This window comes from Coturnix japonica, chromosome 2 (genome assembly GCF_054131305.1).
Source record: "Coturnix japonica strain WE chromosome 2, WE-NBRP24, whole genome shotgun sequence".
Lineage (NCBI taxonomy): Eukaryota > Metazoa > Chordata > Aves > Galliformes > Phasianidae > Coturnix > Coturnix japonica.
Window position 1 is genome coordinate 76,239,114 of NC_140664.1, and position 13,722 is coordinate 76,252,835.

The following is a 13,722-nucleotide window of genomic DNA, read 5'->3' on the forward strand; positions in this document are numbered from 1 at the left end:
TGCAGATTGAATTTGCAGCTGACTTTCTGAAAAGTTGCTGGGGTTCAAATAGTTGCTCTGGACTTGATGCAGAAACTGCTCCGTGGCTTGTTCTATGCATATGGGAAAACATGATTCATATCTAGCCTGAAAATCTTTGGCTCTGTGGAAAGAAAAGACATTAACACTGCTCCAATAGTCAAGCAATCAGAGTAGTTTACAATGAGGTGTACTTGAAAAATTAAGAGGGGAGCGGAAAGAGCCAGAGGATTTCTTTAGTATGCCAAGTTGGTCTAATGTTCCTCATCAGTGTTTGCATTGTGTTTGTCTTATGTTTTCATTAGAACTGCCCCACTGTAGGTGAAAATATGTGTAAAAATGTGCAAAATTTCCCTCAGACTTTACCCAAGTAATTCTTACATTGGAAATCATCCATACTCATTTTAACTGGCAAGCAGAAGATAAATACCCAGATTATATGCAGGTAGTTACAAAAGCTGAATTAGGTTGATCTGTAATTGTTGATCCGGGGATCCCTTTAGTACTTTTTAATATATGCATTTACTTTCCTCACAATGAGAAATGATGTAAATGTGAGACTCAGTGGGAATTCATGTTTATATGTGTATATACAATGAAGAACAGAAATTGTGGAACAAACCCAAATAAAGGCATACTTTAAAAATCGTATACAATTATGCATCTATGTAAAAAATATAATTATATATGCTGGTCATTTTGCAAAATGACTAAATTCTGGTTATTTTAATTATTAGCGCAACAGGAATTAATATTATGTTTACTGTACAGTGACAATCTTTATACTTACTTCCAAAACTGCAGACAATATTCCTGGAGTTAACATTTTCGCAGCTTGAACTGTGATGGATTTATCCACTGTGCTTCAGATCTCCTCTTTAGCATCTGCATCTGTGCACTCTTTGGGACTCCTGTGACTTCATTTGAAACAACCTTGACCTGCATTAAATGACTTGGTTAAGGCTGATTTAGAGGGACTGCTTTATTCTTATTAATGTGCGTGCCTGTAGGAAAATTGGAGAAGTGGTGTGCAAAAACAGTATTCAATTTAGTAGAGACAAGAAAGAAGTACTATGGTTTTGGCACAAATATACAACTCTACAGTCATAGGATGCAGAATAATTGGTCAGCACGATTGTGGAGTTATAATGATCTGCAGGCTTAACTTGAAATAACAGTGCTCAAGCTCTGAGCAAGACTAACCACAGACCAAAATTTTCAGAGAGAAGACATTTCAGGAAAGCATCTTGTAATAATATATTGTGCACACAGAACATGAAAGTGGCTGAAGTTCTAAACCCAGTTTGCAAACAGCAAATCATTTCCAGAGGCCAATAATGGTTAATAGGTACTGCAAATGGATAGGAATAACCTGAGCATTCAAGAGAACATACACCTAAGGGTGGTGAATTGAGAAAGAGGGACTGTGTGGCTGTAAATGGGTGGTGTGCTACCAACCTCACAACCAGGCAAACTGGTCCCAGTAGGAACACTTGTGTTGCCTTGCACAGAAGTATAAAGATTTGACCGTGAGTAGCACACTTGTGGGGCTGACCCCATACCATGATCATTTGTTCCATGTACACAGACCCCAAGTGCTCACTGCAGTACGTAATGCTGGGAGGGGAGATGCAAGGCACAGCAACTGCAGGGAACACAAGCAGTAGAAAGTATCATTCAGGAGTTTAGAGAGGAAACAAGAAAGGCAAATGTATATTTTATGAGCGTATTCTCCTATCACTGGTTATATTTTTTAATTCTTTTTTTTTTTTTTTTTATTACATGGATAGGTGCATATGATACAACTCCCTATGGAAAGAAGCCCAGAGAAGGCAACAACATTTAGAAAAGTTGGCTCATGTTTAGGCTGACAAGTCAAGTTTCACACTCCCTGTGGGTTCAAGTTTGCTCAAACAATGCTGTCAGTATTGTTTTATTTGCATGTAATTTCTATCCAAATTTCATAAAGAAAAAAAAAAAAAAAGTAAAATTGGATGCCACAATGCACACTTGTTCTTGTAGACAACAGGATCAGGTGCCTCCAGTTAGCATCCATCCCTTTGCAACAACAGAAAGGCCTGCTAATAGTTAACTAAAGAAGTTGTATAAAATACCAGTGTGCATAATTAAAAGCACTAACAAATGCTTGGCAAAATAGTGATCATTTCTCACAAAAAGTTATAAATAGAAGGAATATTGAAAAGAGCCTGACTGGAGGGTCTTTTCTAATGCCTTTTCTTTTTTTTCCTTTTTCTTTTATTTTTTTTTTTTTAATGAAGTTCTACTTATTTATTTGAAACAGTAGGATAAAAGATACACTTTGTGAATCTGATTAAATTTCACCACCGTCACACACCCAAACTGAAGTGTGTTGGGTTTTTTTTTTGCCTCTCAGATCATTTTATATGAATATTTCTTTGCCATAACTCTGGAAGTGATCTGGCAATACCTGGGAGCCAAAGCACCCTGCAGCAGGAATGGAAACAGCAATATCCTCTCCCAGCAGACCTGAGGACTGCCTGGTGAGTTGCCAGCTTTCTGGTGGAAAGTACCCACATTTTTTTTCTGGAGCAAGCTGTTCCACCAGCCCGTTCTCTCTTTCTGCCCTCTGGCTCAGCAACCCACCTTCTCCCCTGTCCTCCCTCCACCACACCACCTGCGTCAGTGCTGCTGGAGGGAGAGAAATTTTGGCTGAGCTCAGGAGGCTCAGCATCGAGTGGTTTCATTCCACCCTGGAAAGAGCCCTGTGAAAGGAGTGTGGCTTCTTCCTGCAGCCTACTCTCACACGGGACTGGATTCTAACAGAATGAGGATGCAACTCATGAATTGGCAGTTGGAATAGTTTGGATATTATGCACGTTGTCGGAACTGGTCTGGAATGAACACTGAAAGAGACAAGGTGCAGCAAATAAAAACACGAACATAGCGAAGCTACAAGAGGCTGAAAGGAAAACTACAACCGTCAGCAGCAAAAGAGAGCTTGAAGTGAGAGAAGGTAACTACACATGCATTCACAAAAAGATGTGACTTTGAGGAAAAATTATAACAACAACAAAACAGAAACAGCCCAGCACAGTTTTATAGCGGGCCTGCTGCCACATGACTTCGTGGAACAGACAGCAAACAGTCTGGGCACAAGAGCATCATTGAGGATTATATTTATCTAGAAATTGCTGCCTGGGAAAAAATAAGGATGAATAAGGAAGATGAGCAGGATCTGCCTGACTCACAATTGAAACAACTGAATACAAAATCTAACACCAGGACCTGCCCAGCTCCAAACTCAGCTGAAGTATGTACAAATGTCCGCTTATTTTCAAGTTTTTCTCTGATCTTGCTGGGATTTATCATATAGCCAAGGTCAAACGTGTATTGCTGTGATGTGGCAGGGCCTGAACGACCAAGAAAAGACAAGGAAGTTTTCAGGAGAATATATATAAGACCATTACTGTGACTGAAGAAATTCTTTCCACCTTCTGGATTTCTTTTCCAGTGCCTCCAGCTAAATTGAAAGCAGAATGCAAACAAATTTTCATTGACTCTTTCAGCACATTATAATTAGAGCCCATTTCATCATGTTAAACATCCAAATAAATGATGACTTGATATGCAGCATCATCAACAACAGTGAACTGACAATATATAGCAATCCACATGCATTTTGCTTCTAGTTTACACTGTGCATATTCACATGACCAGAACCACGGTTGTGACCAAGGAGCTCAGGCTGCCATCCTAGCATCTACAACACCCATTGCCTGGGTCAGTGTGCTTCCCACAGCTGCCACTCATTAATGATCTCACAGTTCTGCACCAAGTAAGTCCCATATAAACCTCTGAGTCCTGAAAAAAGAATCAGAGTAATTTATCCCTAACTCTTCTTTTTTCTTTTGAACTTCTATTTGCTGCTCTAATAATGTTTGCTTAGTAAGCTGTTAAAGGCACACTATTTCCAGTTTGCTGACACAGTGTACAATTTATGGGTACCAAGACCACAGCTAATAACATACCCCAACATCTAAGTCCCTCTATTTTGTATGGTATTAAAATAAGCTTGGATAGTAAAATCCTTGCTGCCTTTGTGTAGAGAATTATTATCGCATAAAAATAGCACAGTGGTGCAATCACTAGCTTGATCGACTATGTCTGATGTGATCCTGTGAATGGTTTGCACAACAAATTCCTTCTGATTACTTTGAAAGTTCTCACAAAGAACTCCTTCAGGTTGTTTGCTATCCTGGATTTTCACTCTTATATTCCTCTACCGTACAGTAGTTAACAATACTGTATGAGCAGGGAAGCACAGATATTATGGCCACAGTTAAGAAAAGTGAAAGGAGGAATTCAATGGCCATTACAGACCTGTTAGCCTGACCACTGTTGTATGCAAACACATGGAAGCAGACAGAAAATAGCATAAAATGTGGCTTGAGTTGATTAAAAACGGGCAGCAAAAGATATACTGCTAAACTTTCTCTAAAAATTGATTATTTTTGTCTTTTTGAAATGTGGCAGGTCTGTGTTAAGTCCTCTGAGGCATCTGATGTAGTAACATATAGGAGGTTTACTTTTTTTAACTAGAGAATATAGGGATCAGTAGAAGATATAAGGCAGAAAAGGAGCTGGTAAAAATGGGAAGTAGCAGTATACAGTGCTAAATTCATAAAAATATAGAATCATAGAATCACTAAGGTTGAAAAAGACCATTAAGATCATCTAGTCCAACTGTCAACTCATCCCCACCATGCCCACTGTCCATGTACCTCAGTGCCACATCTACGCATCTACACCTCCAGGGACTGTGACTCCACCACCTCCCTGGGAAACCTGTGCTGCTGCCTCACCACTCTTTCTGAGAATATATTTCTCTTACTATCCAACCTGATCCTACCCTGGCACAACTTAGGGCCACTACCTCTCATTCTATACTACCTGGGAGAAGAGGCTGACTGCCATTTTTCTACAACCTATTTTAATTCCTTTCAGTTTCAAAATTGAGAGGGATCGTCAACCTAAAGGAAATTTGAGAATATATCAAGAGAAATATATATGTATAATTTATAGAGACAAAACTAGGCAGCCTTGAAGACTAGAATAAAATTAGAAGAATAGAATTTAGTACCAAAAAAACATAAGAATTTACCTTTGGTAGCTAACAGATATTTCACATGTAAAAGAAGCCATCCAGAAGGAGATTAAAGAAAGACAAATACACTTGACCCTGCACCTATGCTGTGAGACAGGAGATCACCATGCAGCATCCCTTGGATGTGGTTCTCCTTCATCCACTTCTCCCTTCTGTCCTATTAACCTGTATTTCTGCTCTGAAGAAACAAGTGAAGAGCACTTCCGGAGTGAAAGCATACATGCTTGTGTGTCAATGTTTCTTTGGATCAACAGCTGAGAAGCACTTCTGCATCCCCGCACATACAGAATGGTGGTAGGCTGCCAACAGTAATGCACCATGGACCACTGCTAGTATATGAACACAACTTTCTGGTCTATCAAGACAGATTATTGTCTTTACAGTAACTTGCAGCTGCTTCTTCTGGAAACGACATACATGAAAGTCTATTGGGGTAAAAATATCCCAAATTTTCAGACGTACATTGTAACAGTTTCAAATTACTGGAACCATCCACCAAGTCATCCTGTTCTGAAAAGACCCTGAAGATGTTCAGCCCAAATGCTCATGAACTGGTTGCTCAAAGCACCAGGGCTCTGTTTTGGACTGACTCTGATGCTGAATTTCAGTCTTCAGGATTTTCTGTGTAAGGAGTTGTTGTACAAACCAAGTGAGGTTGATGAAGTATTTAACATCTGCTGCCATGCAAGCTCCCTGGGTTATGCAAGCACTGCTGGCATGTGCAGTTGGCTGTGCAAATCTAGAGATTTTATGGGGTTCATCTAAACACAGAGAGTTCTAATTGCTTGCTGAGTCCTATAAAAGATACACTGCCTAATACAATGCAACCCTAGATGGAACAGGGCTATTTCTTTTCATCTGCTGATGAAGCAGATAAATCTTCAGTTAATACAGAAATAAAGAAATAGAACCAGAAAAAAAATACTTAAGTAAGAGACAATGCAAGATTGCAGGAAATTTCTTCATCTATTTATTCCCAACCTCATGTTTGATAGTTATCTATAGATGGGCCACATGCCAGAATGGACTACATTGTGAAAGACGTGCATATTTTACATACACTGCATTGCTACATATAGAAAACAATTTTCCTGCCTGGACTACTAGAATCCAGGAAAATACTTTTCTCTTTCCTAAAAATTCACAAAGTGATCATGTTTTGTAGCAGGGAAAAAGAGTATACGAATTCAAGGTGCTTTTCAGAATTGACAAGGCAAATGAAAGGAGCCTAAAAAAAAAGCAGAAATCAAACACCATCCTGCAAATTCAATTCAACCAATGTATTTCTATTTTTCTCACTTCAGTTTTGAATTCTGGGAGGAAGAAAATCAGTCTAAATTCACAATGAAATGATTTCCTGAAAATATTCTTAAGGGGTATTTGATGACCTCAGAACTTTTCCAAATCATTATTTAATAAGGAAATAAACCAAAACTGAATCTTTCTCGAAAGTTATTCTGTTGTTTTGAGGGGTGGTTTTTTTTCTTTTTCAATCAGAGTGTTTTTTCCCCTCCTCCTCAAGGTAAAGGCAGTTTGCTGAAGAAATTCCAGCCCACATTATCAATTATGAAAGTCCTGTGATTTTGCAATAACCAGCTCGGTAACCTGCATCTAGATGGAGAATAACTAGTGACACGCAATCTTGACCTAATGAGCTTGTCTCCATTAGAAACTATACATCCAACTACACGTGTAAACATCACTTCAGTCTATTAATACTGTCGGAAAGATTTCATTGGATGAACTGAATAAATTGCTGTCATTATTTCTTTGCCTGAAACCCTCTTCTGAAAACAAAATGAAATTACTAAATAAAACACATCCAATTAGATTTTTTTTTTCTCTTCTAATCTGTCTCACTGTGATTAAGCTGGAGCTTGCCCACAAAAGTTAGCCTTAGGCTCTGTTGTACAGTAACCTCTTCCATGTTCCAACATGCTGTTGAAGGTTTTTTCAAGCTAGGCAAAAAGCAAAATATTGAGCTAGATGAAGTTACCAGGGTTACTGTTTCTCGGCTACTGTTGATATGAAAAAGAGATATACCATAATTTTTAGAATGAAACTATTTACATTAACAGGGAAGAATCTGTGGATATATTGATCTAATTCTGTCTCCATGGGAGAGTTAGAATTTATTATGGATTTTCTGTTCCTGGTTTCCCCTGCATATCACAAGAGTTTAACTAACAATTCCAACCAAAGTACAATGAAAAGGTCAGTTAAAAGGACTGGATATTTAAAAGGATATTAAAAAATCGAATGGCCAGCACCACAAAGGATATATATATATATATATATCCTATATATATATATCGAAATTTTTGAAGAACATTTGGGTTCTTTACAGTTCTTCATAATTTCTTGGACTCTCATCATTTTTCCATTTCTCCTTTTCTTTCCCCCAACCCTTTCTCTTTCATGCTTTTCTATCCCTCTACGGTCACTTGCTCCTTCTCAGCCTTTTGTTCTGTTGTCCTCTCATCTGAGTTCCTAGATAGACCTTCTTCTTTTGATCTTTCCTTCCCTTCCATCCTTTCGACAATGAAAATTTATTTCCAGTGAAAGTGAGCAAATCTGGTTATTTGCTAATCCCAGAGTATCAAAATTTACCTAAATATACCCAAAGGTGTATTCATTGGTAGAACGTCGTTCTGAAGCCAGAGAACTGGACATCTTTCTAGTATTAGATTATTTTTTGCTTCTTCAGAGAGGAGGCAGAAAGAGTTAAGATTGCAAGGTCCACCAGTTAAGTTACATGAACTATATGCCCCACTTCATCACAACTGTATGGTGGTGTACTCAACAAGCACTCCTGGTCAGGAATTCACTAAAACTAACCACTGACTGCTTGTTGTTGAATATTTTCCATTGACCTGTGACAACCCTGGACTAACTCCTGTGATAAATTCAGTGGCTTGTGGACTGAAGCTTGCTATGCAAAATCTTTCCCAGGCAGAAACCAAGTCAGTCTTCATTATCCTTCAGTACAATGAAGCAGTATTTTGCAAAGGTGTATTTGTTCCTGGGTTTTATGTTAAACTTTAATGTGGGTGTAGATATATACCAGCATCTCAAGGAAGGAGTAAGAGGGAGTAATTGCAGATGGGTTAGAAAGGATGATCAGGCAGTTTGTGGGAGTGAAATATTTTGCTGGTCACCTGCATACTTTCAGGACCTTTTCAAAGAAGCCTGTAGGTCTACAGCTGTTACTAAAGGCTTCAGTGAAAATTCATCTGATTATGTCAGTTGCTGTTCATTAATGCAGGAGGGACAGGATGAGGGGTGTCAAATACTCTGGCACAGCCATGTTGATCTCACTAGCTGCTGGTATATACAAAATGTTTTGAAGGTGTCTTCTATTTATGTGTCTATGCTTTAAGCAAACATGCACCCTGATAATAGCAATAGCTGCCATCATACCCTTCTTACTTTGGTCCTGTCCACCAGATCTCCCTCTGTATCTGTTTCTCTTTGTGGCTGCTTTTTAGTAGAAGAGCTTTGGGAAGCAGGAATTGCCTCAGTTTTTGGCAAATAACTTTATAATAATACCTCATTAATAAAGGGCAGAACTAATCTAATAGATGTAGCAAGCATTTTAATGTCTTCAATCTGCTTTTAAATGTCAGCAGTGACTGCATATTTGAAGTTTGGTTGGGCAACTGATTCCATAACCTCCAGCTACAATTAACCTGTAATCAGGCTAAGACATGTTAAGTAACATAACAAGGTGGATCTTAATATATGGTTATAAATATAAAGCAAAATAACTCTGGCTAGCAATGCCCACTCAAGTCCTCAGGACAAAAAACTTCAAAACAAATGCAAGTTGGTCAGTTCCACTGTGGCTTCACTCTTTGGTAGTTAGCTTCCACTGTGTGGAATATATTGGAAGTGATGCTTAGAGTCAGCATGGCCAAACGTCACAACTTTGGTAGCAGGATTTTGAAATTAAAATCAGTAACAGGAAGAAATCAGGAATATCAACTCCTTGGCTTCAAATGGGAAAGAGTTCCTTCTTTTATGTTTTCCATCCAACATAAAACTAAGATAAACAAGCAGACAAGGGGAAAACAAACCAAAACACTCATAAAGAGGTGAAGGTGATCTTATCACTGAATCATTTGAGTTGGGAGAGATCTTAAAGTCCATCTAGTCCATCTACTTTTCAATGAATAGGGACACCTACAGCTAAATCAGGTTGGTCAGAGCAACTGATACAAGCTTTGATGGGTGGGGCTATTTGCAGAATTGGAAGAGATTTGAGAAAAGGAAGAGGAATGTTCATGCATCTTTCACAGGTTATCATCTTGTTAACTTCCCTTTTGGTGTGATGCCACTTGTTTTATCTTCCTGTAAAGCAAGATGTCTGCAGTTCTTTTAAACTCTTAAGGGTACTGAAGGGTACTCTACTGTTAGCTGTATCTACCCAGATTTAAACACTGGGGCTTTTTTTTTTTCCTTCCAAAGGGTAAATAATTGAATTTTTAGTTTGATCCTGACTCACAGTGGAGAACCACCTTCTGGCAACATATGCCTCTTCCTGGCAAGTCTCTGATATCCATAACCAACTGAGCATCCCAGTATGGAATCACTTATCAAACACTGATGAGGAAAACTTCACTCTTCCAGCCCAATGAAATACCTGGTATTTTCCTTCATGCAGGAACAGATGAGGTTTTCATAGAAATTCAGTTGTCACAATACTTAATTATTGTAACATGGAGATGCTGAAGAGAGCCAGCTGGAAGTGTAGAAGTTTCTACTTAAAATACTAAATGAAAACAAACAAAACAAGAAACCCCCACCAAAACTGGCTCAAATTGGTGTCCATTTTATTACAACAGTGTATGTTTTTATACATCCAATTTCTACTTTACATCTGGAAGATTTCAAAAGAAAAAATACCTTTTTTATTCTTCAAAAATTTTACTTACTAGTAACGCCAAATGTCACTGGTTAAAATAGCAATAAAAATTTAGGAAGTGATTACATCATTAAGAGACACACAGTATTGAACCCTGGGGAAAAAGTACACAGGATTATGCAGTCTCTTCTAATGAAATTTATAGGTATAAAGCCCTTTTAGGTGTCTTTATAAGAAGACTTTGCCCTTCTGAAGAACTGAATGGGCTGAGTATGATGTAGTGATGTTCCGGTGACTGCAATACAGCCATGCCAGTGCAAAGACACTTTCAACCACTTTGAGCATTAGGGACTTGCAATTCCTATGGCTTGATGAGTCAGAGACTAGCACTGGAGATCAGATTTCATACATGGCTGTTTAGCTTAACATTGGTTTAGATTATAATGCTCTTGTTCAGCCACCAGTCAGCAGACCTCCTGCAGGAAATCTTTATTTGACATCGCACTTTGTGCTGGAGGTCAGACTAGAATATTACAAAGTTTCCTTTCAGCCCTTCTATTCACAGTAATCTTGGAATCCAGGGCTGGCCCAATTCAGTGAGCTTTGCTCACTGTTTCCTGCTGAATCATTATTCCAAATCTGATTTATTACTGCAAGGAGGGCTGAGATTTCAGCAATATTGTACGGAGAGGTCATGCAAACATTTGACTGGATAAAGAGGCAGGTGGTAAGAACAAGCCAGGGGATGCAAGACTATGCATCATAAAAATGCAGTGTGATTTAGAAATGAGCAAATAGCAAAGAAAATAATAATCACAAGAGCTATGCTGCTTCTTACCATATCCCAGATCACTGACTTAGTCTCATGGGCCTCTTTAACAAAGATCAATACAGACAATATTCTAAAATCATAATGATTTTTCAATGGTTTTCATTTCACCTGAATTCTTCTGAAAAACACACTTATACCCTAAAAGAAGAAATTTCCCTCAGCCCCACACACCATCATGTCATTCAGAAGGGTCTTTTCTGGTACCACAGATGTTTTGTGCTTTTATATAAAAAAAGAAGACTAATCTCCACAAGTCTGGAACAGTGGCTTCTTTTATTTTTAGCAAGTGTGGGTACCACACTAATCTGAGAAGAACTGCTGGGGAATTATTTTTTCAGATGTTCATTCATAGCAAGGTTGGGCTGGGGGAGTGCAGTCTAGACAGAAGTCAGCACAGAAGACTCGCTTCTGCTTCACTGTCTAGCTTATGGCTTCCATACATTGCCCAAGGACTGAATGTAGTATAAACCATTTTTCTCACAGAGTTCAGTCCACTGTTGTGCTGCCAGATGTATTATTACACATAGGTGTATGAATGCTGCTACAAATGTAATGCCATCTCTTTTATTATGTTGGCCCAAGATAGCAGAGGCAGATATTGGTGGTATGGCAGTAGAGGTCGAACTTTCCCACCAGTGGGGAAAAAAAACAGTGTTTTGTAGCTCAGAATTTGTTCTACCTATCTTTATTGTACTCTCTGTAGCCCGTGTCATTTTCATGGAAAAAAATAAAATACATTACCTTTTGGGGCCACCTATGTAACTTAGCATGCTTGAAATGCAAGTTTAAAACAGGATATCTGGGGAAAAGTCTGAGTAGCTCTCCTATGCTGAGTGAATTGTTCATTGCAAGAGCAGGGAGTTGTTTTACATTGGGAAATTATGCTTTGTGATACATTCCTACACAGGCGCTATATAGTACCCTAACCTAATGTTGGTTACAAGAAGTCAGCTTTACGGAACAAAGTTTCAGAAGAGCTTGTCAAATGTTTATGGCTGCTACTTGTCAACAGTATTGAGCATAAACACCTTCGTTAAATTCAATCAAGCAGCCTCACAGGTGCAACCAGGTAGAAGATTCTTCTTCTGGGATTTGTACCGTGTCTGCCTCCAGTGAAGATCAGTGCTTGGATTATGAAGTTTTTGACTCAGTATCTTTCATAAGAACATAAAAACATACTATAAAGTGCAGGAAATCAAATGATGGGTTGTTTCTTTTTGTCTTTTTTTGGAGAAAGGTCACTTGATGGGTACTATCCCACTGAAGTCACACCTTGCAGATGTACTGGTTTCGGTAAGCCAAATTAGAGTTGGACGGAAACCCAAACTGAGAAGCAGACCACGAACCATTACTCACCATCTCATGGCAATGAATAGGCATAGCTGCCTCTGAAAGTACTCAGCTAGCCACAGAAGCATTTTACAATTGCTTCTTAATATAAAGGACAAAGCCTTTTCCCTCCTTTTAGCCTTTTCCCATGGCCATTGCTCGTGTCCTGTAATAACTCATCTCTGAGTAACAAAGTAAACAACATTACAAAATAATTTCTGAAGCCAAATATCTGATAAAGATGATTAATGCCTCATGAAATATCCAAGTCATATTTGCAATAATTGCAATATTTGAGATGGATAACAGAAGAGAATTATAGGATTTGTTGTAAGGCTGAATTATCTACAGGAAGTTCAGGCGAATGTTACATTACCTTCTAACTCGCTGGTACCTGCCAGGCACACTCCTTAGCAGCTAGTTTATTTGTTTTCAGGTTTCTAGAAATAGAAAAATTGAAGTTTTGAGAAAGACCTTCAAAAGTAAGCTCATTCTTGAAAGAAATTGTATCGGCCTAGAAACAGCTACAGAAATGTACAAACCTTATAAACTGTCTGGGGGGAAATAGTATCAGATAGTTGCTCGAAACAAAATTTCACAATGTTTGTTCAAGACAAACATTGCCAACAAGTACAGCTTTCTTACAGTGAAAGAAATTACGAGTTTCTTATTCAAAGTACATTTCCCAACACAGACTCGGGCTTGAATGCTCATCAAATGTCCTGGGGGAAAACAGAATGAAAGGTACCTTCCTTACAGGAATGGAACCGTTTTTATAATGTACTCCACAGAACAAGATACATTCTAGGAAGAACTTCCTCATTTTTTTTCCCTTGCTATCTCATAAATGAGTTCTCCTCCAGTGTATAACCAGGCTGTCCCAGTAGCTAACTACTGAACAATAATATGACATCTGATAAAAGAAGAATAGGAAAAAAGTTACTATTGTTCACAACTGCCTACTCCAAAGTTCAGAAATTTATTCACGTAGAAGTATCTATTACATCATTTTGTTAGTAATGACTGAACGCTTTGTAATGTTTGTTATAAAGCTAAATTCACAACTTGAGTTGTTCTGACTGGACACAACAGTTTTGTTTTGTTTTCATGATGCCTTAAGGTCCTCTTATAATCAGTCACTTCTCTGATGCTAATGAAAAGCCTTGCCGCAAATTCTCTAACTTAATTATTTTTCTATGACCACTCCTATACCCCCCAGCCCCAAATTGTACTAACATGAACACTGGCAGCAAGCAAGCACAAACAGGGCATGGAAAAGGTCAAAGAAAATTTGTTTTCAACTTTAATGGACTTTCCCTGTAAAACCTTCCGGCATCTGCTGAGTCCTTATAGCTCCTAGAATTTTCTGTACTCCTGCCAACCGTTCATTTCACATGGAACAGCGGGAAAGAAATATGTAGAAGAAAACTGGTAATGAGGAGTATTCCTCTCTAACCTCTCTATAGTCACAGTATGATCCAGAAGGAACACAGACAGACTTTTCCCTCAATTCCTAATGCCAACAGGAAAGAT